Raw genomic sequence first — 27,498 nt, 5'->3', positions numbered from 1 at the left:
TGACCATAATATGACTAAGGTATGTCCATGAAATGATACGACTATGAGATGTATAAAGACGATAAGGCTATGACAAGATTAACAAAACGATATGACAGGGATACGCATATGGAAACCATATGAGTATGAAATGTTGTGATACGATATGAAAATGATATGATATATGTTATGGTACGATATATGTGATACGATATGTTATGGTATGATATGTATACGATTCGAATTGTTATGTCTAGAAATATGGAAATGTTATGATATGGCATATGTATGTAATATGATTGACATGCAAACCAATGAACTAGCATGAGTACCACCCCGACATAGACATGAAAGATATGTTATGAAGGAAGACGCTAGCGAGATTGTATTAAATGACAGGGATATGCATATGGAAACGATATGAGTATGAAATGTTGTGATACGATATGAAAATGAAATGATATATGTTATGGTACGATATATGTGATACGATATGTTATGGTATGATATGTATAAAATTCGAATTGTTATGTCTAGAAATATGGAAATGTTATGATATGGCATATGTATGTAATATGATTGACATGCAAACCGATGAACTAGCATGAGATACCACCCCGACATAGACATGAAAGATATGTTATGAAGGAAGACGCTAGCGAGATTGTATTAAATGATAATGAAAATTGAAAAAACGTTGGGACCTTATACATTATTGTGTGCTCATGCATTGGGGGATACCCCTTATCCTTCTCAATAGTATAGACGCGTACGCTACAAGACAGGGGAACGATCATTATGTTAACATAATGTTGTCGTGATGATCACTATTCGTAACGGGTGTCTAACATCAACAACCACTAGAGAATTCTCGCCCCATAAAAAAGGGGGCCTAGGAGGCGTGCGAACTGACTGGTGGGTCAATACTTGCACGTATGAACCGTGTGTAGAAAAATTAAGTACACATTCCAATTGCCCGTTAGGATGGCCATCGCAGGAAAATAGACTGTTATGATAGGTCTCTTTCATGAAATTGTATGTGTTATCATTTAACCCCTATAATGGGGTCACTTACTTAGTATTTTTTAAAATACTCAAGCCACGTGCTACTTCTATTCCAGGTAAATGCAAGGCATCCCTGAACGGCTTACGACGATATCACAACTCGAGATCATGACACATGCGCATAGGGTATCCCCATTTATATTCTTAGACTTAGCCAAGCTCAACACAAATCGGGAACATCTTTTGAGAGCGTAATGAAGGAAGTTCAATTGAGTCAATTAGCAACTGAGTTACGAAATAGACATCTTGGAAAGTAGCAAGCAAACATCAAAACACCAAAAAGAGAGGGCAAGGAACAATGTCAAGTAATAAAATTGAGAAGTGGGGAAGAAATACCCTACAAAAGAGGTGAAATTAAAGAACACATTAACAATCACTCGGCTAATACATAATAGAGAAACGAGGAAAATGCCGGATAAAAGAAGCAGGCTCGAACACAAAAATGAAGAGCGTAGTAGCATTAAATGAAGAGTGTAAGTGAATGAAATGGTAACGGACACAGAAATTAGGGAAACTTACATACCTACCAAGCTCGAACATTACAATCTAGGTGAACGAAATAGTAATGTACACAAAAATTTAAAAAAAAAAATGCTAGTTCAACTACATGTTACTACACTCTTAAAACACTTGTGAGTTTTTGTATTTTTTTCTAAATAATCAATGTTGTTGATAATTATATAAGGTGAACAATTTATCTGGTATCAATTGAATAACTTCTCTCTCAAATTATCCAATACTTTACTTTAGCAATTTTTCGTATTTTTTTATAGCATCTATTATAATTACACAAAAAATAATAATAAAAAGTCTTGAACTTGTAATAACGTCAACCATCAAAATCTTAAAAAAAAAATATTATAAACAATATACTATAGCGTTTTGTTTGTACAAACAAAGTAGAGAGAAAGCTCAAACATATACAAACAAACCACCATCCTTGCCAACATGAATGGTAGCTAACACAATAAAAAGCATAAACCACAAATCACGTAATCAAAGCACTAAGCCAATCATTATAAATAGATCCATTCACAAACTGCTATTAACTTCTCCTGTTGTAGTCTTGGACTCCAAGACCAAGTCATAAGAAGCATGTAATCCAATCAAGATATAGTAAATCAACAGAATCCCAGTCCAGATTCCGAACCTTTCGAATGAAACTTTGTCGATGGAGCCAAAAGGAAAAGGTTGATGGCGATCGACAGTGAAGGCAGCCACGGGACGAGCGGCACGCCCCACACACGAGGCTTTTTGGCCTGTGGGGCACCGAGCCATAGGGCCAGAGTTGAGAGAAACCATATGGAATTGGACACCACCAAGCCGATCCAGCCGTCGCTTGAGCCCCAGTACACGGGCAGTTGCTATTGAAGATCCCACGATTAGAACCAGGCAGATTATGAGCTTCTTTTCGGTCGGATGGGGTCGTTTCACAGCTGACGTAGTAGCGTCGAACGATCAAGCCGATGGCTACCAGCATGAAGATGAAGAGGGTGGAGATAGAGAGGAGTGCCAGTCCTTTCATGCACTTTGGCGAACCATGGTGAGATCATGTGGGTTCTGGCAATGTGGGTGAGATAGCGTGCCTGTCCAACAGCATTAACCAACAACACGTTGGTCATGCCTTTAATAGCACTAGCAGCCACAATGTACTTAGCCCAACCCCATCCAACAGCCTCAAAAGCCACTAAAAACGGCGCGTCCTCATCAATTTGTTGGTACGGCTGCATCAAGGACAAGGTAACTGCAAGAATGCAATAGGCTAGTGTGGTGATCACCATTAATCCAACAAGGCCAATAGGTATATCTTTATCAGGGTTCTTAGTTTGCTCAGCCATTGTCGAAACGGTGTCGAATCCAATGTATGCAAAGAACAAAACGGCAGAGGCTACGAAGATGCCACGAGGGCCATAGGGGGCAAAAGGAGTGAAGTTTTTCGGGTTGGCCTTGGTGAGGCCGGCAATGACAATGAAGAGGATGATGGCAACATTGAAAATGGAAGCAATGTAGTTGAAGTGGGAGGAGCCTTTGGTGCTGGCTACAGCCAAGATGCAAATGACGATGATCACAATGATGGCGGTGGGGTCGAGCTGGTTGTAGGAGTCGGGGAAAGACGAAACATGGATGCGAAAATCGTTCGGATGGTGATTGTACAAAGTGGCAAAGTATGAAGTCCATAAACGGGCCACAGCAGCGCTGCCAATTATATATCTAAGGAGGATGTTGCCCGCTACGATGAATGCCACGAAGTCTCCTAGTTCTACCCTTAGGTAAGCGAATGATCCACCTGAACAAGTAATTACAACGAGCTCATGTCATTATCTCTACCACAAAAATAAGACCCACTTTTTTAAAGAAATGAAAAGAAATAAATAAATAAATAAATAAAGAACAAGATAACAAGAGCACATGTCAGAGAACTTTTTAAATGTTTTTTTAAATATTCAAAATACTATTACTGTTAGTACACAATTTAAAAATACTCATACACTTTCAAAAGTAATTAAAATATATATATATAAACTATTATTGGTACTCTTACAATTAAAAAGGGAGATGATCTATAAGAAATAGATAAACGGTCTCCATTTCTATATTGAGTTTAAGAATATTTTTGAATTTGTTTTATAAAAGTTAAAAGGTATAATTCTTTTCAAAAGACGAGGAGAATCTCTAATGAAATTTAAACATATTTTTTTATAGTCGAGATAGAAAAAAATTAGTAAACCTTAATTCATTAATTTAAAAGAATAAAATAATTAATAGAAACTTAATATATCATAGAAAAAATACAAGAATAAATGTATAGAGCCGAAATAGAAATTAATTTAAAAAATATATAATATTTGACGACAAATAGAGACCAAATAGAAAAATGCATGTACTAGCTGTTGGGATCTCCACGCAAATTCAGTGTAACAGAAGACTTAAAATATGGCGGAGACGCCGGAGACGACATAAGACAAGACGACAGCTGGGCCGGCGTGTTTCTTAGTCTCAAGATCGGTGAGGACGAATATTTCGGCGCCGATACCGAACCACATAAGGTCCCACCATGTGAGGCTCTTCTTCATCTCGTGCTGGCTGCAAGCCTTCATCTCGACGAGCTCAATGTGCTCCCCGGACCTGGCCGTGAGCCGATCCAAGAGCCAGGCCGGCGTCGCCTTCAACGCTTTAGTGTAATTTCTCCAACTCTTAAACGGCTCCTCTGGTAGAAAATCTTGCTTCGAACAACCACAAGATTTTCTTCTGATCCCTTCTCCACCACCAGCGTCACCGTTTGGTTGACCCATTATGAATTCACACTAAAACAGTCAACCAAAAAAGAAACTAATCGAGAGAATCAAGTAACTTAAGACAAGAAGGGAGAATAAGAAAGGAAAATGGGGTTTATAAAGGAAACAGAGACCACCCGTGACAGCCAGTAGACACAGTTGTTTGAATATGACAGCCAATAGACACAGTTGTTTGAATATGAGAGGAAACTGACATGTGGAGGTTAATTTGGCAGTCACATTTGTGGTATCAAGATGTGGTTTCTAAATTTAATCATCTCAACCAAGATGTGGTTTCTAAATTTAATCATCTCAAACTGCTAAAGGCTTATACACACTTCTTAACTCCAAATCATTCTCAATTGGATCCTCAATCATTTTGCTGATTTAGTGTTGTCCCATCAGAAGAATCGTAATTATATTTCAATTAAAGCTGAATTTTAAAACTATTCTCCTAAAACTAGATTTGGTTAAATGGACCGAGGGTTAATTTCAAACAATACCGTTTTACTTAGGGTACAATTATATATAAAAATATTTATTTAACTTTATAATTACTTTACTCAGTCATTTAAATATTATAATTAGTATGTAGTTTAATAAAACTCTACAAAATAGTCTCTACGGTCAATATTAATCGTGAGGATTTTATAATATTCTAATATTCTAATACTCTACTTGCATGAAGTCTAACACATGGATATTGTACAATGTAGAGAATTGAACTTGAAATTGTTGTCATGGGTTCCCATAGTTGACTTGGATACATAGAACAAAATCGAACTTTTATTAAGGATAAATTGGTGACACCAATCTAAGCTAATCAGGTAAGTGGTTGTACTATCTGCATGGTTAAAAACTGATGTTGTATGATGACACATGCCCCATAGTTCGCACGTGTCATGTGCTTGATATGTGTGAAATGTTTATGAAATGATGTGATGCGTTTGACGATATGTTTGAAATGTGTTACGTGAATGATATAATATATGTTATGGTACCATGTGTTTAACGATATGTTTGAGATATGTTATTTCTATTCTCTTGTCTTAAATTAAACGTGTAAGTTCATGACTTCATTTGCAAATATTGTATTCAAACTACCACCTATGTTATTTATGGAATTCATGTGGTGATGCTTCTAATTTAAGCAAGAATATTAAGGGCGTTACATTAAGAGTGTGATATGTGATGAGAGAATGTGGGTTGTCCTGCATGATTTATTATGCCACAAAGAAGAATAAGGGAACCTCATGCATATTTGTATATTTACGTGCATCGGGATACTTCTCCGTATGACGAGTACGGACGCGTACACTATGAGACAAAAATGATTATCATGCTTACCATAGTTCAACGATATTCGCTATTCCCTCTGGGTGTTCGACAATAGTCTAGAGGAGCTAGCCCGACCAATCAATCTAGAGGGTGCGCGAGCCTGCCTAGTGAGCCCATGCTCGCACATGTGTGTAGTGTGCAGAGAAGTACCATATATCCCACTTGCAAGTCTGGAATGTAGATTTAGAGAATACGATTTAAAATGATAGGTCTCACCGTTATGCATGTGTTTGCATTCACCAACACCAATAGTGAGATCACTTGATGAGTATTTCTTAAAATACTGAGGTCTTGTGTTATTCTTAAATTTCAAGTAAAGGCAACACATTCATGTGTGGTTGACGATTATGGAACCTGTGTTAGTGTAGTTGCATTTTCACTTCTTAGATATTAGGTTAGATTAGGGCATCGTTTTAATTTTTTCTTTGATTTTATTTATATTTCATATTGAATATTTTTCGTTGTTTTTGTTTTAAGACTCTTAATGAAGACGTATAAGTTCATAACATTATTTATTATTTTAAAGAAGGTTTCCACATAAAATTTATGTTAGGGCATGCCAATAAAAAAAATAATAATTAAACAAATCAACTAATCTCATCTCTTCTCGAACCTCTCACACGCCCACTTTTCCCTCAATATTCATAGTCATATATTTGATATGTGTGAATTGTTTATGAATCGATATGACTATGATATGATATGTTATAATATATGAATGGTATGATAACTCTTACATTATGATATAGAATACGAGAATGATGCGTTGAATGTAATGTAATGATATGACTAAAATATTATTAATATAACGACACGGTTAGGTTATGTATAGAAAATGATATGATTATGATAGATTGATAAAACTATATGGTTAGGGTACATTTGGAAAACAATATGACTAAGGTATGTCCATGAAATGATACGACTATGAGATGTATAAGGACAATAAGGTTATGACAAGATTAAAAATACGATATGACTAGATATGCATATGGAAACAATATGCCTATGAAATGTTTACGAAATGATACGATTATGATATGACATATGAATGACGAATATATATATATATATATATATATATATATATATATAATACGATATGAAAATGATATGATATATGTTCTGGTACGATGTATGTAATAAATTGATATGTTTATGTTATGGTATATTGTGATACGATATGTTATGGTATGATATGTATATGATGAAAATTTTTATGTTTGGAAATATGGAAACGTTATGATATGGCATATGTATGTAAAATGATTGATATGATGTGATTGACATGCAAAACGACAAACTAGCATGAAATACAACTCTAATAAACGCATGAAAGATATGATAAAATTGGATGACTTCAGGACAAAATTGGATGTGTAGCACTTTCCTACGCATGTGCAAGCATGAGTCTTCAAGTAGCTTGAATTAACATATCATAACTTTAATTTTAAAAAAAAAACACTAATAAATGTTTTTATAGAATCATATACAAGTCATCTATTCATATTCTATTATAGCATGAGCTGTTAAGACTCGTGAAAAATACTATAAAAAGTATGCGATATCATTATTTTTAGTAAGCTATTGTAACAACTTTAGATTGACAATTAAATTTAAGTTTAAAGAAAGCAAACAATATGAAGTGTTGGACAAGGATACATATTACAAAGTTGTGCTTACTCCCTATATTACCCAACACAAGGTCTCGAACAAAAAGTGAATATTTATAGTCGCTTATATATTTATTTCGATTAAGATAAATGGGTTGTTCGTACCTAAATGAGACTTGGTAAAAAAGAACTCGATGTGATGGCTTTTACCTAAACTCTTCTACCTAAAACAATAGAGTTCTTCAAATTTATTTATGGTTTTTTGATACACATAACCGCTTGATATCAACTAGAACCAGATAATTATCTGATGCCAACAAATAGCACCTTCCTAATTCTACCCGGAATACATAGAGGAATATATAGATTTAAAGGCTCTAAATGAGCTGTACAATCCCATTCTTATCAAGAACATAAGTCTGTCGTCCAGGCAATGTTCCCAAAAGATCGGCAGGAATTCCCCATTCTTTCCTCACTTTGTTACCCTCATCACTTAGCAATGTAAATGGAAGTCTGTATTTCTTTGCAAAAACCTACATTTTCAACCATGTCACTCAGCAATGTAAATGAAAGTCTGTAATTCTGTGCAAAAGCCTACCTTTTCAACCATGTCGATGTGAGAACCTCACATTGACTGGGGTGGAGAACAAAACATTCTTTATAAGGTATGAAAACCTTTCCTTAACCATGTTAAAGCCTAAAGGGGGAGTCCGAAAAAATTCAAAGAGGACAATATCTGCTTCGACTGTTCAAATTTAAAAAAGAGATGGTGTAATTACATTACGAGAAGATGACTCATTGCCGCTAATACCTACAACCTCAAGATAGGATATGATTGAATTGTAACCTATTTTTAGTTGGTTGGACTCATATTGATCCAACAAAAAAAAAATGTTAACTTACAACGGATCTAAATTCTTTTAACCCAACTCAATCTTAATAATTTGAATTGAGTAGTTTAAGTTAATCGATTTATCCGAATATATGAATATACCCTTTGGACAAAGCTGCTTAGTACAACACCATTTTATTTTTTCTAGTTTTTCTATCTAAACCCTTAATAATTTTTTTTTAATAAACAATTGAAAATAGTTTCAATTTCATTTCAAACCATTTTCAATGGCTCTTTTTTATTAAAATTAAAAGTATTTTTATTTCACATTTGATTTATTATATATTTTGTTATTTTGTTATTAAATAAAAATAATAATAAAGTAGTTGGGTAGTAAATGTGTCATTAAAAATGAAATCAAAATTTGAAGTAAACATGGAATTAGTCTCCAGGATATAATTTTCAAAATAGGAGAAATACTTTACCTTAAACATAATTTACTCATTTTATATTAATATAATTAATATATTAATTATTAATTTGAACGTTCAACATTTATATATTTTTTTATTTTAAATTTAGATATATTAAACAATAATTTGAAGTCACTTCACTATTAACATTGAGTTACAATTGTATGTTCTATAGGACTAGTTACGTCTATGGATGTAACTATTACATGCAACTTCATCATATATAAATTATTTGTAATTTCATTTGAGTCAAAAGTTTTTGTTATGCCTATAATTATATCTTGTTTTTTAAGTAAAGTTAATACTTTAATGAATAATTAGTTTATAATCTAACCATGCTAAATCTCTCTCCGGCTAGTGAAAGGGTGAGACCCCATTGTTTAAGTCTTGAAGTTAACAAGAAACCACTCATTTACTTTTTTTTTTTTTTCTTTATGAGGAGATAGAAAGTATTTCTCTTGTGAATTTACGGTCCCAGCTCCCTATTTTGTCAAGTCCACAAAATGAACTCAAGATTTATCGTTTGTTTGAGATATTGGAGCCGATCGACATTGCAGCCAACAAATTGGCATGAACCACCCAACCTTGCTACCGTGGGTAAACGTATTTCATTTTCGATGTTGACCAAGTACACCCTGGACCCCTCACATGTCATAAAGCATGAGAACTTCCCCCGTGAGAAACTTAACCTATGAAGAGAAACTCATAAAAATACTCCAAATAGATGTTAAGGAACTAAGTACGAAGGTTATCACTCTAGTCAAGGTCCCATGGAAGAATCATCAAGCCAAGGAAGCGAAAAAAAAAAACAAAAAGAAAGAGATGAGAGAGTTGTACCTCAAACATTTTCAAGACTAGTTAAGTTGGCGGAACAAAAGTTTCCGAGTTGGCTATAGAATTCTTAACACCCGAGATGAATTTTAAAAAAAAAATGGCAAAAATATAATTTTGTAATTTTAATGAAGTTGTTTTGTTCTTAATTAATTATAGTACAAGAATTTCCACCAGTTATTAAAAGGAAAATTCTCCAAAATAAGAAAAAAAAATTATAAAATAAAAAAAAATAAAATATTCTAGAAAAGAGTTTGGATAAAATGGCTCGATTGCCTACGACTACACTTTTGGAGAAGGGCTCCAAGTTTGAAAGTGCTTGGAACACCGTGCCCAATCGAGTTCTCAAAGGTAAGTTTTGAACAAAAGTTTAGATTTTCCATTCGAGCCTTAAACCTTAATTCATTTAACTAAGACTTATTCCATCGCGCTTTTGAAAGTGTAAGTAGCATTTTTGGTAAAAGGCTCGAAAGTTTATAAGAACATTCAACCCGACAACCCGGACCAACCCAACTTGAACTATAAGGGTTGAGTTGGGTCGGATTAGCTTTTCAGGTTGGTTTGGGTTCATGGGACAAAACCTTCCGATTGACTTGAGCCAAATAAAAATATATAAAATATACAAAGAGATTTACATTAATGATGGTTTGCGAGGGTGTGGTATGTGTCCTAACTTAAAACTCTCACACTAACTTGATTTCGATGCCAATTAAATATATTAAATTAACATATAACTATTTTAACGTGCACCGAGTGTTTGTTTTTTTTTTTAACAACCCAAACCCAACCTGAAGATCATGTACACACTACTTTTGGTGGAGAAAACTTTAGGGTGAGGGAAGGAACAAGTTTGTTGAATAATGAGTGAAACCAAGTATTTTCCAACATTGAACCTGGGGCAATTGGATGAAAGCCAAATATCTTAATCAGACCGCAATTGATATTTCTTTATCATCAACGCCTCTAAATTTTTCGATCGTTATACAAATGTCCAAAATACAAAAATCTTACAAAATGGCACCAAGTTATTGTTGTTTTTTTGTCCAAAACGCTTCTAAACTTCTCAATAGTAAATACAAAGGATATGAATTAAATATACAAAATGGTACCAAGTTTTCCATATACAGAATACAAATGAGATGATAAAGGATAAAGTCCTTACAAACACCGATAGTAAGTTTTTCATGACCATGAATTGAACTCAGGTTTGTTGTGTGCAAGCCTTATCCTAACCACTGAACAACTCATCTCTAAACTTCTCGATGGTTATGCAAATATTCAAAATAAGATTTAAAAAAATCTTACAAACGAGATGGATTAAGGATGCAAGATGCAAGTTTTCTTTGTCCTCAACACTCTATACAAACGAGATGGATTAAGGATGCAAGTTTTCACAATTGGTGAGAATTGAACCCAAGTCTCTTAGGATGAAACCCAAATATCCTAACCGCGCTGGACGACAATGAATATTTCTTTATGCTCAACGCCTCTAAACTTCTCGATAGTTATACCAATATCCAAAATGCAAGTTTTCACAAGTGGCGAGAATTGAACCCAAGTCTCTTAGGATGAAAGCCAAATATCCTAACCGCTGGACGACAATGAATATTTCTTTATGTTGAACGCCTCTAAACTTCTCGATAGTTATACCAATATCCAAAATACCTATAACTTGTAAAAAAGCAAAAAAAAAAAAAAAAAAAATTGTGAATGGAGAGACAAAACACTATTTTTTTTTTTTGAAAAAAAAAAAAAACACTCTTCTATTACTCCTCTGTTTTATGTCATTTTCTCTACATCTCTTTATAAGAATTCACATGTTCTTCGGAAGCTAAAATAATAAAAAAAAACTCATTATAGCCATAAAAACTTCATTTTCTCATGTGACAACTAAAAAACTAATTATAGCCATAAAAATCTAGTTGTATCATATACAACTCTTGCCTTTCATCTACAAGACGGTTGGACTTCACATTTCCACTAACTTCTAAATTGAAAACCCAAAATAACATATAAGGTTAACAAAACTCCCCCATAAACTTAACTGTTTCTGTTATCCGTCATGTCAATCATCTTTTTATATTTGTCGAAAAGTACTTTTGGTAGCGGTTTTGTAAAAATATCCGCAACTTGATCCTAACTTACCATATGCAGAAATTTCACACTTCCTTCTTCACATGATCTCGGATAATGTGAAAACGAACATCAATGTGTTTGCTTCTTTTATGGTTCACTTGGTTTTTTGCCAACTCAGTTGTTGATCTGTTGTCAACTTGAATCACAATTGCACCTAGTTTCTTTATCTCATCTTGCTCAACAAAGTTCTAAGTCATATCATGTGACATACACACCAAGATGTTTCCACATATTCAACTTCACACGTCGAGAGCTTCACGATCGGTTGTTTCTTTGAAAGTCAAGTAAATGTGTGTTGCCCATAAAGAATACATAACCCGATGTACTTTTCCGATCGTCTATCTTACTTACAGGAGAGCCCAAGAGTGAAAGAATAGCCTTTGTTGAATAACAAACCATACATAACAAGAATTAAGTAAGGATCAAGATTTGAGCTAAGATTCCCAGTTTACAGACAGTTAAAGAAAGAAGGGATAAGTTCAGTAGTTAAGTCGAATTAATCTTTTGTCTTTGAGTCTTGGCTGCTAATTCATTGATTCTTGAACTGTAAAGGCTATTAGTGGGATAGGTTACGGAGTTCAGTCTCTTTCCTTCCAATGGAATTACCTCAAAAATAGACTAAAATCCCGGGAAAACATCCATTTAATAAGAAATGGTCCGGCTCCTGAACCTGATTGAGAACTCGGTAAATAGGCTTTATTTGATTACCTCCTTATTCATCAAGTAAAGACGAAAGGAAAGATGAAGCCCACAGCATAGTGTGAAGGATCCTTTCATCGAGCACCATTTTCTTTGATCTCTCAACCTGACTCTATTTATTGGATTAAGTCATAACCTCCGCCTGAGACTAGTATACTACTATGGAGAGACTAAGCTCTATTTCAGAGATTGGACTCTCTTCCCCTACTATTAAGTAAGGACCCTACTATTAAGAAAGAGTTCCCGAGCCTGGTTCCCTGGATCCACGTGTTCCTAGTCAAATGGATTAATAAGGGGGCGGGCAGCACCACTATAAAGAAAGAAGCCCGGCCACACACACCTCTCCTCTTTTTAACCGACTAAAGCCGGATCCATTACATGTCTCCGCACAAATCGCTGTTAGAATAACCAACCAACCAACTTGTAATCTTCTACTTTCGAGTAGAACAACCCAAGTGACACCGTTCCTTGGATGTACCATATGACTCGCTTCAACACCCTCCAATGTGAATAAATCGGCTCCTCCATGAACCAACTTATAATGTAGACACTTAATGAAAGATCTGGCATTGTGCATGTAAGATAGCGAAGGCTTCTTACCAAACTTTGGTACCTATTTGCATCTACTCGTTCTCCTTCATCGTAGTTCGAGAGTTTTGCACCTGGTTCCATTAGTATTGATACCGAGTTGCAATTTGTCATCTTGTACTTCTTCAAAATCTCTTTTGCATATGTCTACTGTGATATAAAAATACCCGTCTCTCCTTGTTTAACCTCCAAACCAAGGAAAAACTTCAACAAGCTCAAATCTGTCATCTCAAATTCTCGTGTCATTGTGCCCTTAAACTCTTCTATCATCTCATCATTGTTACCCAAAAAAATGAGGTCACCGCATAAAGAGCAACAAATATCACATTACCTCCACTCTTCTTTATGTAAAGTGCATGCACGTAGGGACATTGCTTGTACCCGTTCTCCTTGAAATATGTATTGATACGAGTATTTCATGCTCGCGGTGCCTACTTCAACCCGTAAAGTGCATTCTTCAATTTTAGTACCTTCTTCTCTTCTCCAATTTTCATGTACCCGAGTGGTTGTTCGATGTAGACTTCTTCTTCAAGCACACCATTCAAGAATGCCGACTTGACATCCATTTGAAAAATTGGCCATTTGAATTGAGCCGCTTGGGAAATGAGCAATCGGATTGTCTCCATTCTTGCAACGAGAGCAAAACTTCTTCATAGTCGATTTGCGCCTTTTGCTTGTATCCCTTCGCAACAAGTCGCACCTTGTACCGCTCTATTTTGCCTTGAGCATTCATCTTTTTCTTGACACCAATGGGCTGACTTCCTTCCAGTAATTCTGTTAACTCCCATGTATTGTTGCGAACAATCATTTTAATCTCCACATCCATGGCAGTTTGCCACTTCTGGTCTCGCACCGCCTCTTCAAAGATGTTATTTTCAGCATCTGCAATAAGACATACAAGGTGTACCTCATTTGTTGAATCATACAAATCTTGCAAATTTCGCATTTTGAGTTGTTGTGGTTCATCTTCATCATCGAAAATTCCTAAGTTTGTTAGTATACTTGTTGGTGCAACGACTGATGATTCTCCAACTTTGATATTAACTTCTGTCGGATTGTTCCAGTCTCATTCGCTTACTTCATTTACTCGCACATCACGACTCACCATCACCTTCTTGTTTATTGGGTCAAGTAGCTTGTATCCTTTTGTCTTCTCATCATACCCAATAAAAATAGACCTTTTGTTTTTGTTTTTGAGCTCCGTTCTTCGTTGATCTGGTATGTGAGCATTAGTCATACTACCGAACACTTTGAGATGAGAAATTGTAGGCTTTTGTCCGCTCCATGCCTCTTGTGGTGTTTGATCATCTAACTTCGCATTTGGACATCGATTTTGCACATAGATGGCGCATTGCAGGGCTTCTACCCAAAATTCCTTTGGCAACCTTTTGCTCTTGAGCAGTGACCGAACCATATCAAGAATGATCCGATTTTTTCTCTCGACCACACCATTTTGTTGAAGAGTGTACGGTGCGATTAGAAAATGCCTTATGCCTTGCTCCTTGCAATACTCCATGAAAGTAGTCGAAGTATACTCGCCACCTCTATCGAATTGTACAGCTTTGATGTGTCTACCAGTTGCCTTCTCCACCATCACTTTGAACTTTTTGAACACCTCGAATGCCTCAAATTTTTCTTTCAGAAAATAAACCCAAGGTTTTCGCAAGTAATCATCGATAAAGGAATGAAATACCTTTTACCATTGAAAGATTCGGGGGTGATTGGTCCACGTATGTCTGTATGAATCAACTCGAGAGGTTGTTTAGCCCAAAATTCAGCATTCTTTTGAAATGAGGTTCTCACATGCTTGCTGAGAACACATTCTTCACAAAATTTTCCATCGTAGTCCATGTTGGGTAGCCCGTGCACCATATTCTTCTTTGCTAACTCTTTTAGGCCGCCATGATGTAGGTGACCAAAGTGGAGATGCCACAGCGATGCCTTGTTTCTACATCGACTCGCAAACATTTTTCTCGTATGCTTCTTAAATTCAGTTTGTACATCCGATTTCTTTCTCTCAACTCGAGCAACCAAACGCCTTTGCTTGTCCTTCAAGTGTAGCAGCCAGTCTTTTAAGAATATTTAGTAACCTTTCTCTGTGAGTTGCCCCATACTCAATATGTTGGTCTTGAGATCTGGTATGTAATAAACATCTTGGATTGACCCTATTAAGCTATCTTTTGGCAAGTAATGAACCATACCTCGACCTTTGACCTCCACCTTTAAAGCATCTCCAAATGACACATGAGCATTTTCAAACTTTTGCATCTCTTTGTCTAGGTACTCGTGACCACACATATAGTTGCTTGCCCTGAGTCGAGGTACCACAGAGTGTCATTGTTGATGTTGTCTTCATTTTGAGACATCAAGAGAAGACTTTCATTTGTTACGTCTTCCAATGCTAGGTTGGTTGTTTCTTCCACCTTTTTATCGGCTCGACAATCTTTTGCAAAATGCCCCACTTTACCACAATTATAACATTTGTCGGAGTTACAATCATTCACGTAGTGACCAAAATTGTGACATTTGGAGCACTTAATGTTGGAATAATTTGATTGGCCGCCGCTTCCTCGACCACGTCCTCTTCCACGCCAATTTTCTTGGCTCAACTGTCTCTTCTCCTTATAGTATCCTTCATGACTGCTACCTTGACCACCATGACCATTTCCACGACTTCCACGACCACGACCTCTACCTTGAAAATTTTGAGAATAGAGTACCTTTTCATCTTTGAATGACGCCTTGGTTTGAAGTGCCTGATCGAGTGTTTCCTCCTTCTTCTTCTTACGTTGCTCGTATGCCTTGAGAGAACCGGCGAGCTCGTTGAATGTGAACGTCGCTAGGTCCTTTGACTCTTCTATCGCGCATACAGCGTTCTCAAAATTCTTGGTTAATGATCTCAAAATATTCTCCACAACGCGCGTCTCGATTAACATTTCTCTGTTTCAGTTGAGTTGGTTTACTAAAGTCTGTACACGCGTGATGTAGTCAGATATACTTTCCAACTCCTTTATCTTCATGCTCTCCAACTCACAACAAAGAGTTTGGAGACGCACTTACTTGACTCGGTTGGCTCCTTTGAACACTTTTCCTAAAATGTCTCATGCTTCTTTTGAAGTAGTTGCACTGGCAATCTTCTTAAAGCTCGACTCATCAACGGCTCGGAACACAACATGTATAGTGTCGCCTTATCCTTTGATCGCACCTCTTTCAACGTCTTGTTTTGTGCCACCGTATAACCCATGATATCTTTTGGTTCTTCAAAACCTTCTTAGACCACCTCCCATGCATCTTGAGAACCGAGAAGAGCTTTCATTTCAATGCTCCAATTCTCGTAGTTGTCTTTGTTAGTCGCGATAGCGGCATTTGACCCGTCACATTCGCCATTGGCTCTGATACCACTTTCCTATTACTTCTCTGTAATTATAGCCATAAAAACATCATTATCTCCTATAACAACTCTTGGCCTTTCACTTTTCCACTAGCTTCTAAATTTATACATCGATCCAACCGAGTCTCCTGGGTGAAAGCCAGATATCCTAATCGTTGGATGATAATGGATATTTCTTTCTCATTAACGCCTCTAAACTTCTCGATGGTTATACAAATATCCGAAATATAAACGAGATGGATTAAGGATAAAGTCCAAATATTGATACTCAGTTTTTCATGGCCATGAATTGGCTTCAAGTCTCTTGGGTAAAAGCCAAATATCGAGATGGATTAAGGATAAAATCAAAAAATCTTACAAAATGGCAGTCTCCTAGGTGAAAGCCAGATATCCTAACCAAACAATGGATATTTCTGTTATTAACGCCTCTAAACTTCTCGATGGTTATATAGATATCCAAGAAAAAAAACCATATGGATTAAGGATAAAATGTAAATAACCTAACCAAGTTTTCCGTCTCCTAGGTGAAAGCCAGATATCCTAACCAAACAATGGATATTTCTGTCATTAACGCCTCTAAACTTCTTGATGGTTATATAGATATCAAAAAAAAAACCATATGGATTAAGGATAAAATGTAAATAACCTAACCAAGTTTTCCATGGTTAGGAATTGAACCTAGGCCTTCCAAGTGAATCGATATTTTTTTTACATCAACGCCTCTTAACTTCTCTATGGATTAAGTTTAAAATCCTACAAAATGGTTTCTTGCTTCTTATACAAATATATAAAATACAAATGAGATGAGATGATTAAGGATAAAGTCCAAATATTGATACTAAGTTTTCCATGGTCATGAATTAAACTCAGGTCTCTTGGGTGAAAGCCAAATATCCTAATCACCGAACAAGAATGGATGTTTCATTGTCCTCAAAGCCTCAACAAGAATGGATGTTTCATTGTCCTCAAAGCCTAGTTTAGGTCTCCTCGGTGAAAGCCAGATATCCTAACTGCTAGAAGACAATGAACATTTTTTTGTCCTCAATGCCTCTAAACTTATTGATGGTTATACCAATATCCAAGATACAAACAATATGGATTAAAGATAAAATCTAAATATCCTAACCAAGTTTTCCATTGATGAGAATTGAACCCGAGTCTCTGGGTGAAAGCCAGATATCCTAACTGCTGGACGACAATGAATATTTTTTTGTCATCAACACGCTAAACTTCTCAATGGTTATACAGATGTCCAAAATACAAATAAGATGGATTAAGGATAAAATCATAAAATCCTACAAAATGGTATCTCCTAGATACCACTTATAAACTTCTTAATGGTTATACAAATATACACAATACAAACGAGATGATTAAGGATAAAGTTTGCATATTGATACTAAGTTTTTCATGGCCATGAATTGAACACAAATCTCTTCGGTGAAAGCCAAATATCTTAACCACGGAACAACAATGGATGTTTCTTTGTCCTCAACACCTCTAAACTAATCCGATGGTTATACATATATCTAAAATACGAACGAGATTGATTAAGGATAAAATCAAAAAAGTATTACAAAATGGCACCAAGTTATTGTCCTCATTGTTAAAATACTTTTACAAGAAGGTTTTATTGAAAACATAAGGAAACATAGGGAAAGCAACAAGGATTTTTGGGTTTTAACCCTACAACATAGAAGAAGTAGGAAAGGACCATATAAAACGATTTTAAATTTAAAAGGGATCAGTAAACTTGGTCTCCCAATCTATTCTAACTATCAACAAATTCCTAGAATTTTAGGCAATGACAGACCAAGAAGACTCAGATAAAATCCATATCCTGGATGACAATGGATATTTTTTTGTCCTCAGCACCTCTAAACTTCTCGATGGTTATTCAAATATCCAAAATACTTATACAAATATCCAAAACACAAACAAGATGAATTAAATTAAGGAGGCACGTTTTCCAATATCCAAAATACCTATAACCTAGTTTTCCATTGCCAAGAATTGAACCTGGGTCTCCCGAGTGAAATCCAAATATCCTAACCATTAGACAACAATGGATATTTCTTTTTCATAAATGCCTCTAAACTTTTCGATGATTATACAAATGTCTAAAATACAAACGAAGTGGAGTAAGGATAAAATAAAATAAAAAAATCCTACAAAATGGTATCTCCTAGGTACCACAAATGGCAACAATTATTGTTGTTTCTTTGTCTTCAACCCTCTAAACTTCTATAGAGAGAGATCCAAAATATCAACTATATGGATGAAGGATAAAATATGAATATTCTAACCAAGTATTCTATTGCCAGGAATTGAACCGGGTCTCCTAGGTGAAAAATAGGATTAAGGATAAAATCTAAATATCCTCTTTTCCCATTGCTGGGAATTAAACTTGAGTCTCCTAACTGAAAGCCAAATATCCTAACCACGACAATGGATATTTGTTTGTTAATAATGCCTCTAAACTTCCAAATTGTTAGACAGATATCCAAAATATAAACGATATGGACTAAAGATAAAATGTAAATATCCTATAAAATGGTACACAACAGTACCAAGTTTTCCATTACCGAGAATTGAACCAAAGCCTCCTGGGTGAGAACCAAATATTCTAACCGTTGGACAACAATGGATATTTCTTTATCATTAACACCTCTAAACTTCTCGATGGTTATTCAAATATCCAAAATACAAACGATATGGATTAAGGATAAAATATAAATATCCTAACCAAGTTTTCCATTGCCAAGAATTGAACCCAAATCTCTCCTAGGTGAAAGCTAGATATCCTCATCGTTGGACGACAATGGATATTTCTTTGTCTCGTTGGACGACAATGGATATTTCTTTGTCATCAACACCTCTAAACTTCTCGATGGCGATGGTTATACAAATGTCCAAATTTTCCATTATCGGGAATGGAACTCGAGTCTCTTGCCAGATATCCTAACCGCTGGACTAGAATGGATATTTTTTTGTCTTCAACGCCTTTAAACTTCTCGATGGTTAATACAAATATCCAAAATACAAACGATCTGGATTAAGGATAAAATAAAAAAATCCTACAAAATGGTATCTCCTAGGTACTAGGTAATGCTTCTAAACTTCTTAATGATTATACAAATATACCGAATAAAAACGAGATTATTAAGGATAAAGTCCAAATATTAATACTAAATTTTCCATGGCCATGAATTGAACTCCTCTTGAGCGAAAGCCAAATATCCTAATCGCTGAAGAACAATTGAACAACAATGAATGTTTCTTTGTCCTACGCCTCTAAACTTCTCGATGGTTATACAGATGTCCAAAATACAAACGACATGTATTAAGAATGAAATAGAAATAAAAAATCCTACAAAATGGTATCTTCTTCTAAGTACTGCTTATACTTAGAAAATGATACGAGTTTCCCATTGCCGAGAATTGAACTCAGGTCTCTTCAGTGAATACCACAGGATATTTGTTTGTCCTAACACCTCTAAACTTCTGGATGATTATACAATTCCATTATAGAGAACTGGATATTTCTTTATCCTCAACGCCGGTAAACACCTCTAACTAAACTTCTTGATGATTATAGAACAACGCCTATTATACAGTTCTTTATCCTCAACGCCTGTAAACACCTCTAACTAAATATCCATTGTCGAGAATTAAACTCGGGTCTCTTGGGATATCCTGACTGTAGAACGACAATGGATATTTCTTTGTCCTTAACACCTCTAAACTTCTTGATGATTATACAGTTCCATTGCAGAGAACGATATTTCTTTGTCCTTAACACCTCTAAACTTCTGGATGATTATACAGTTTTATTGCAGAGAACTCGCTGGACAACAACAATGGATATTTCTTTATTCTCAATGCCTCTAAACTTCTTTCTCGGTGGTTATATAGATATCCAAAATACAAACGAGATTGATTAAGGAAAAAAATCAAAATATTGATACTAGGTTTTTCATTACCAAGAATTGAACCCGAGCATTTTGAGTGAAAGCCAAATATCCTAACCGCTAGACAAAAATGGATATTGCTTTGTCCTCAACGCGTCTATATTTCTTTGTCCTCAATGTTGAACACAACTCTCTGTGGGAAACACTCGCACACTTTATTAAGACCAATCGAGAAGAGATTTAAACTCTGTCAAACCCACTGCTTTGTATTGCTTGGGATTTCTTGGGATGATGAACGTAGGGTGAAGAGATAACCACTACTTTAAAATTTCTCAACGTGTTTCCTAAAGTATGTAAATCATTTTCCTAAATTTATTCCTAAAATTCCTAAATCATCTTCCTAAATTTATTCCTAAAATTTCTAAATCATTTTCGTAACATACAAGGTTGCGTTTAACTCTATTGGGCTAGTGATGATATTTTAACACTCCCCCTCAGCACTAGTCCTCATTCGTTACACCATGTTGAGCTAACAACGAAAGCTCTCATGTTAGCTCTTTTGTAAACACATTTGCTACTTGGTCATTCGTATTCTTCCTTCATCGCTTTCTGCCAAGCTTCTTCATGTCTCTGACTTATTATCTCCATCTTCTACAATAGTTGTGTTTGCATACTTAGGATTTGACCTTTGGATTCTATTTGATCGCTTAAGTTGTTGATGTGTCGTTTCATTTTTATCAGATTCTCTTGATTGAATCACTTTTTGTTCGTCAACATCAATGTCACTTGGATCTTCAGGCACATCAACATTTAAATGAATGTACGTAGTTTGCTCCCCATCTTCTGCTGTAAAATTTCTTCGATTTTGTTTGAATTGGGTAAGTCTTTCTTCTCTAAGGACCACCATGAAGATGCTTCATCGAAAACTACATCTTTTGATGTATAGTACTTTCCACTTGTTGGATCACAACACTTCCACCCTTTCCATTGATTGTCATATCCAACAAATATGCACTTGACTGCTTTCTTGTCAAACTTGCTACGTAGATGGTCAGGCACAAATACATAGCAAACACAACCAAATACTCGGAAGTAGCTAACTGTAGGTTTCATGTCTCATAGTATCTCAAATGGTGAGACAAACCCTAGCCTTGGCTGGAGAAGCTTGTCGATCGCATGGGCAGCTGTTCGCATAGCTTCAGCCCAAAATCTTCTTGGAACATTATTTGCATGTAACATGCTTCGACAGATTTCTGCAAGATGTCGATTCTTTCTTTCTGCTACACCATTTTGTTGTGGCGTGTTGGCACATGTAAACTGACGTCGTATCCAACACTCGTGTAAATATTGATCGAACTCATTTGACGTGTATTCTCCGCCGTTGTTTAAACGTAGGCAACAGATCTTCACTCCTACTTCTCTTTCGATCATCATCTTGAATTCTTGAAATTTTGAGGACATGTCAGACTTTTCTTTCATAAAGAAAATCCACACATATCTTAAGTAATCGCCAATGAACGTCACCATATACGGCATTCTGCTGATCGATGCTTGTTTGACTGGACCAAACAAATCAGAGTGAATTAACTCTAATGGTTTCTTTACTTTGAAACCGGACTCTTTGTATGGTAATTGATGAGCTTTACCATATTGACATCCAGCACAAACAACATCTGTTTTGACTTCAAGTTGAGGTAGACCCTTGAGCATGGATTTTTCCATAATCAACTTCAACTTGTGGTAGTCAACATGTCCCAATCTTGCATGTCATAGATCTGTTGTCTCATTCTTCCGAGTCTTGTCAACATAGGCAGACTCTGCAGATAGAACGTAAACGGAATCCACTCTTCGTTCTTCTATTGTCAGCTTTCCTGTTATCTTAATATCTTCACAGACTTTTACATCTTCTGGCCCAAACAAGACATAGTTTCCTGATGTTGTTAGTTGTGATACTGACAACAAATTCTTCTTTATTCCTGGCATATGATAGACATTATGTAATGACACTACATCAGATTTATTGTCAGGCATGATTGTCGTATTGCCGAAATGAGCAATTGACAATTGTGTGTTATTTGTTGTGCATACCATACAACTTCCTTTGTAATCTTTCTTATCTTGTAATTTCCTCTGATTGCCAGTCATGTGGTTTGAGTATCCTGAATCAACGATCCAATCATTCTCATAATCGAATGATCTCCCATCATCGCCATGAGTGCTAGCCAACAAATTCTTCTTTATTCCTGGTACATGATAGACATTATGTAGTGACACTACATCAGATTTATTGCCAGACATAATTGTCGTATTGCCGAAATGAGCAATTGACAACTGTGTGTTATTTGTTGTGCATACCATACAACTTCCTTTGTACTCTTTCTTATCTTGCAATTTCCTCTGATCGCCAGTCATGTGGTTTGAGTATCCTGAATCAACGATCCAATCATTCTCATAATCGATATGATCTCCCATCATCGCCATGAGTGCTAGCTCATCTTCTTCTATGGCATATAGCTCTACATCCCATTCCTCCTCCATCTCCATCTCTTGCAGCCCATGCCCACGTGTTGTACCAAACAACTACAGAGCATACTAAGAATTCCAAAAGATCAGTCCTTGTAAATAGGACATCATACATGTTGTACCAAATAACCACAGAGCAGACTGAGAATTCCAAAAGATGAGATACCAGATTGTCACGCATATTTTATTAAGACCAATCGAGTCGAAACCACTGCTTTGTATTACTTGGGATTTCTTGGGATGATGAACTAAGTAGGGTGAAGGGGCATCTATACTAGACGGATGGTACCAAGTTTTCAATTACCAAGAATTGAACTAGAGTATAGTAGGTGAAAACCAAATGACATAACCACATAATGACAATGGATATTTCTTTAATTTGAATCCTCAACACCTCTAAACTTCTCAATATCCAAAATATAAACAATATGGATTATGGATAAAATCTAAATATCCTACAAAAAGATAACAAGATTTCCATGGTCGAAAATTGAACCTAGGTCTCCTTGGTGAAAGCTAGATATCCTAACACTAGAAGACAGTGAATATCTAGACGACAATGAATATTTGTTTTTGTCCTCAATGCCACTAAACTTTTGGATAGTTATACAAATATCTCAAAAAAAAAAAAAAAACAAAACAAACAAACATATTTAAGGATAAAATCTAAATATCATCCAACAAAAAGATACTAAGTTTTCCACGCTAAAAATAGAATCTAGATCTCTTAGGTGAAAGCCAAATATCCTAGCAGCTGACAACTATGAATATTTCTTTATGTTTAAAGCCTCTAAACTTTTCTATGGTCCATATCCAAAATACAAATGATATGGATTAAGGATAAATCTAAATATGTCTCAGCATATATGCTTAATTCCAATTATTGAAGTGTTTGTAAACTAAGTTTGCTACACTTCCAAATGTTGACTTTTTGGTCCTTAATACCATATTAATTAATTTTAATTAATTAATTGAGTGATGTTTGGATGATAAAAAACTTCTAATTATTAACCATTTTCAGTATTTTTAATTGTCCACAATTGGGAATAACGATTTCAACGACTTTTCAATCACTCAAATCAGAGCTAAAACGAAGAAATTACAGTCGAGACAACATACCTGACGTGATGATGTAGTACCTAAATTAAAATAATGAAATTATTTATACATAATATAAATTTCAATCTAACCGTTACTCACATCCATTTTTATTATTACTATATTATATTATTATATTATTATATTTATAATAAATTTTGAAATTTTAACTTATCCATTACTCACATTACTCTTTATTATTATTATATTATTATATGATTATATATATAATAAATTTTAAATTTGTCATTCGATCGTTACTTTATCGATTTTTATCATTTTTATATTATATTATTATTATATTATCATATTTTAAAATAATAATAATAATAATAAATTTGAAAAACTTTCTTATTATTTATTTTTAATCTCCACCTTCCATTTCTCTTTTAACACAATTCAATGATCAATATTAATTCTTACCTTTTGTCACCTTTTCTCTATTTAAATCCATTACTTCCCCACATTTTTCACACACAACTTCCATATTCTTCCTCTTCAATTTTCTAAAGCTCTATGGTTGCTCTCTCCAAGCTTCCAATTTTATTTTATGATTTTTTATTGTATTGTGAAGAAATAGTTGCGAGCGCTCCAAATTTAAATCTACTCATTGAGAGAGTTGTGGTGTGTTACTACCATAAATACTTGTACCGGTTTGATCCTGCACCGTTGAAGGATTGAGTTTGCTCTTGAACTCGTAAAAAAAGCAGTGTAACAGTTTGGCTCTAATCCGTGGAAAGAGTCGAGAAAGTTCTTTATTCAAATTCTCAAGAAGCGCTTGGGGAGTGGAGTAGGTTAAGTTTGACCGAACTACTATAAAACTACGGTGTCATATTTTCTAACTCTTCCCTATTTAATTTCAAAATTATTATTGTAATTTATCTGATTATCGTTTTGACTTTGATTATTTTGTTCGAGTAATTATCATCTTCTATTCATTTGTAAAAAGTTTCATAATTAGAAAAATTAATCACGTTTAAATACTTTTATCATTAAAACTCTAATTCACCCCGTAGGGTTGCCATACCGATCCAACACCAAAATCACAAAAATTGTCTCATAGACAATTTTGAATACAATCATGTTCACTATGTAATCCCTATGACATATCCTAACAAGAGTTCACTAATGACATACAATTCTCTTTTCTTTTTCTTTTTTTTTTCTTTTTTTTTTTTCTTTTTTTAATATATGATTATATTTAATATAGTCTTATTTTCTCCTAATTGTATTAAGCTTAGTGTTGGAAATCAATTCCACTTTATATCAACTAAATCCGAGTCTCCTAGGTGAAAGTCATCCTCAATACCTCCAAACTTCTCGATATCCAAAATACAAATGAGAACTAAGGATAAATCTAAATACTATACAAAAAGATAACAAGTTTTCCATTGCCGAGAATTGAACCCGGGTCTCCTGGGTGAAAGCCAGATATCCTAACCGCTGGACGACAATGGATATTTCTTTGTCCTTAACGCCTTTAAACTTCTCGATGGTCGATATCCAAAATATACACGATATGGATTAAGGATAAATCTAAATACTCAACAAAAAAAGGTTACAAAGTTTTCCATTGCCGGGAATTGAACCTGGGTCTCCTAGGTGAAAGCCAGATATCCTAACCACTAGACGACAATGGATATTTCTTTGTCCTCAACGCCTCTAAACTTCTCGATGGTCGATATCCAAAATACACACGATATGGATTAAGGATAAATCTAAATACTCAACAAAAAAGGTTACAAAGTTTTCCATTGCCGGGAATTAAACCCGGGTCTCCTGGGTGAAAGCCAAATATCCTAACCACTGGACGACAATGGATATTTCTTTGTACTCAACGCCTCTAAACTTCTCAATGGTCGATATCTAAAATACACACGATATGTATTAAGGATAAATTTAAATACTATACAAAAAGATAACAAGTTTTCCATTGCCGGGAATTGAACCCGGGTCTCCTGGGTGAAAGCCAGATATCCTAACCGCTGGACGACAATGGATATTTCTTTGTCCTTAACGCCTTTAAACTTCTCGATGATCGATATCCAAAATATACACGATATGAATTAAGGATAAATCTAAATACTCAACAAAAAAAGGTTACAAAGTTTTCCATTGCCGGGAATTGAACCCGGGTCTCCTGGGTGAAAGCCAGATATCCTAACCACTAGACGACAATGGATATTTCTTTGTCCTCAACGCCTCTAAACTTCTCGATGGTCGATATCCAAAATACACACGATATGGATTAAGGATAAATCTAAATACTCAACAAAAAAGGTTACAAAGTTTTCCATTGCCGGGAATTGAACCCGGGTCTCCTGGGTGAAAGCCAGATATCCTAACCACTGGACGACAATGGATATTTCTTTGTCCTCAACGCCTCTAAACTTCTCGATGGTCGATATCCAAAATACACACGATATGGATTAAGGATAAATCTAAATACTCAACAAAAAAGGTTACAAAGTTTTCCATTGCCGGGAATTGAACCCGGGTCTCCTGGGTGAAAGCCAAATATCCTAACCACTGGACGACAATGGATATTTCTTTGTCCTCAACGCCTCTAAACTTCTCAATGGTCGATATCTAAAATACACACGATATGTATTAAGGATAAATCTAAATATCTACAAAAAGATAACAAGTTTTCCATTGCCGGGAATTTAAATCGATTCTTCGGGTGAAAGCCAGATATCCAACCGATGGACGACAATGGATATTTCTTTGTCCTAAACGCCTCTAGACTTCTCGATGTTCGATATCTAAAATACACACGATATGGATTAAGGACAAATCTAAATACTCTACAAAAAAGTAAAAAAATTTACCATTGTCGAGAACTAAACCCGAGCCTCCTGGGTGAAAACCATATATCCTAACCATTGGACTGACAATGGATATTTATTTGTCTTCAACACCTCTAAACTTTTCAATGGTTATAAATATATATAAAATACAAACGATTAAGGATAAAATCTAAATATCGTACAAAAATATACCATGTTTTCCATATCCAAGAATTGAACCCAAATCTCTTGGGCAAAAGCAACATATCCTAACTGTTGGACGACAACGAATATTTATTTATCCTCAACGCCTCTAAAATTGTCGATGGTTATATAGATATCCAAAATACAAAGGATATGGATTAATGATATCATTCAAGATGGTACCAAGTTTTCGATTGCCGGAAAATTGAACCAAATACAAACAAGATGGCTATTGGGTTTTCCATAGATGTTTTTTTTATCATCAAAGCCTCTCAACTTATTAAGGATAAAATCAAAATACCCTACAAACCTATGTGTCCTGAGTGAGAGCAAGCACATGTACATTTTTAATGAAACAAATCCAACGAATTGACATGGTTGAATCAAATTGGTGAACCATACCAATTGCATTGCAATGTCCTCTGTCTTCTTTGTTCCCTTTCTAAATGGACCGACCTTACACAACAAGCGAGCAGTTTGGATGGTGAGACCGAAGTTCACTTGAAATCACTATCAAATCGGTGCCCAATGAAATCACTATCAAATCGGTGCCCAATTTTCAGGTCAGCTAATATACTGTATGTTTTAGAAATGAAAAATCAATTTCCCAAAAACTGAAAATTCAATTTCGGGTTCAAACGCATCAAATATAACAAGCACAATCTACTTCAAATTCAGTTTTAAAGACAATTAAATAAAAGAAGCTCCATTGGTTGTATTGTTGGAATTTTAAAAAGACCACAGCAGTGAGTG

General features: G+C 35.2%; 6 non-coding genes and 1 pseudogene across 6 annotated transcripts; all 7 read right to left on the bottom strand.

The window, feature by feature from the left end:
- Positions 1-2,076: 2,076 nt before the first annotated feature.
- On the bottom strand, positions 2,077-4,337 carry LOC111802107 (cationic amino acid transporter 1-like; annotated as a pseudogene).
- A 20,801-nt stretch (positions 4,338-25,138) lies between these two features.
- Positions 25,139-25,210, bottom strand: TRNAE-UUC (transfer RNA glutamic acid (anticodon UUC)). The gene has a single exon. It is a non-coding gene; the product is annotated as a tRNA-Glu (tRNA).
- A 291-nt stretch (positions 25,211-25,501) lies between these two features.
- On the bottom strand, positions 25,502-25,573 carry TRNAE-UUC (transfer RNA glutamic acid (anticodon UUC)). The gene has a single exon. It is a non-coding gene; the product is annotated as a tRNA-Glu (tRNA).
- A 107-nt stretch (positions 25,574-25,680) lies between these two features.
- On the bottom strand, positions 25,681-25,752 carry TRNAE-UUC (transfer RNA glutamic acid (anticodon UUC)). Its single transcript has one exon. It is a non-coding gene; the product is annotated as a tRNA-Glu (tRNA).
- A 110-nt stretch (positions 25,753-25,862) lies between these two features.
- TRNAE-UUC (transfer RNA glutamic acid (anticodon UUC)) lies at positions 25,863-25,934 on the bottom strand. The gene has a single exon. It is a non-coding gene; the product is annotated as a tRNA-Glu (tRNA).
- Positions 25,935-26,043: 109 nt separating this feature from the next.
- Positions 26,044-26,115, bottom strand: TRNAE-UUC (transfer RNA glutamic acid (anticodon UUC)). The gene has a single exon. It is a non-coding gene; the product is annotated as a tRNA-Glu (tRNA).
- Positions 26,116-26,224: 109 nt separating this feature from the next.
- On the bottom strand, positions 26,225-26,296 carry TRNAE-UUC (transfer RNA glutamic acid (anticodon UUC)). Its single transcript has one exon. It is a non-coding gene; the product is annotated as a tRNA-Glu (tRNA).
- Between the last annotated feature and the right edge of the window lie 1,202 nt (positions 26,297-27,498).

This window comes from Cucurbita pepo, chromosome 2 (assembly GCF_057944985.1).
Source record: "Cucurbita pepo subsp. pepo isolate OVF chromosome 2, ASM5794498v1, whole genome shotgun sequence".
Classification (NCBI taxonomy): domain Eukaryota; kingdom Viridiplantae; phylum Streptophyta; class Magnoliopsida; order Cucurbitales; family Cucurbitaceae; genus Cucurbita; species Cucurbita pepo.
Note: the sequence above shows the minus strand (reverse complement) of the source record. Positions and strands in the feature narration are given on the sequence as shown.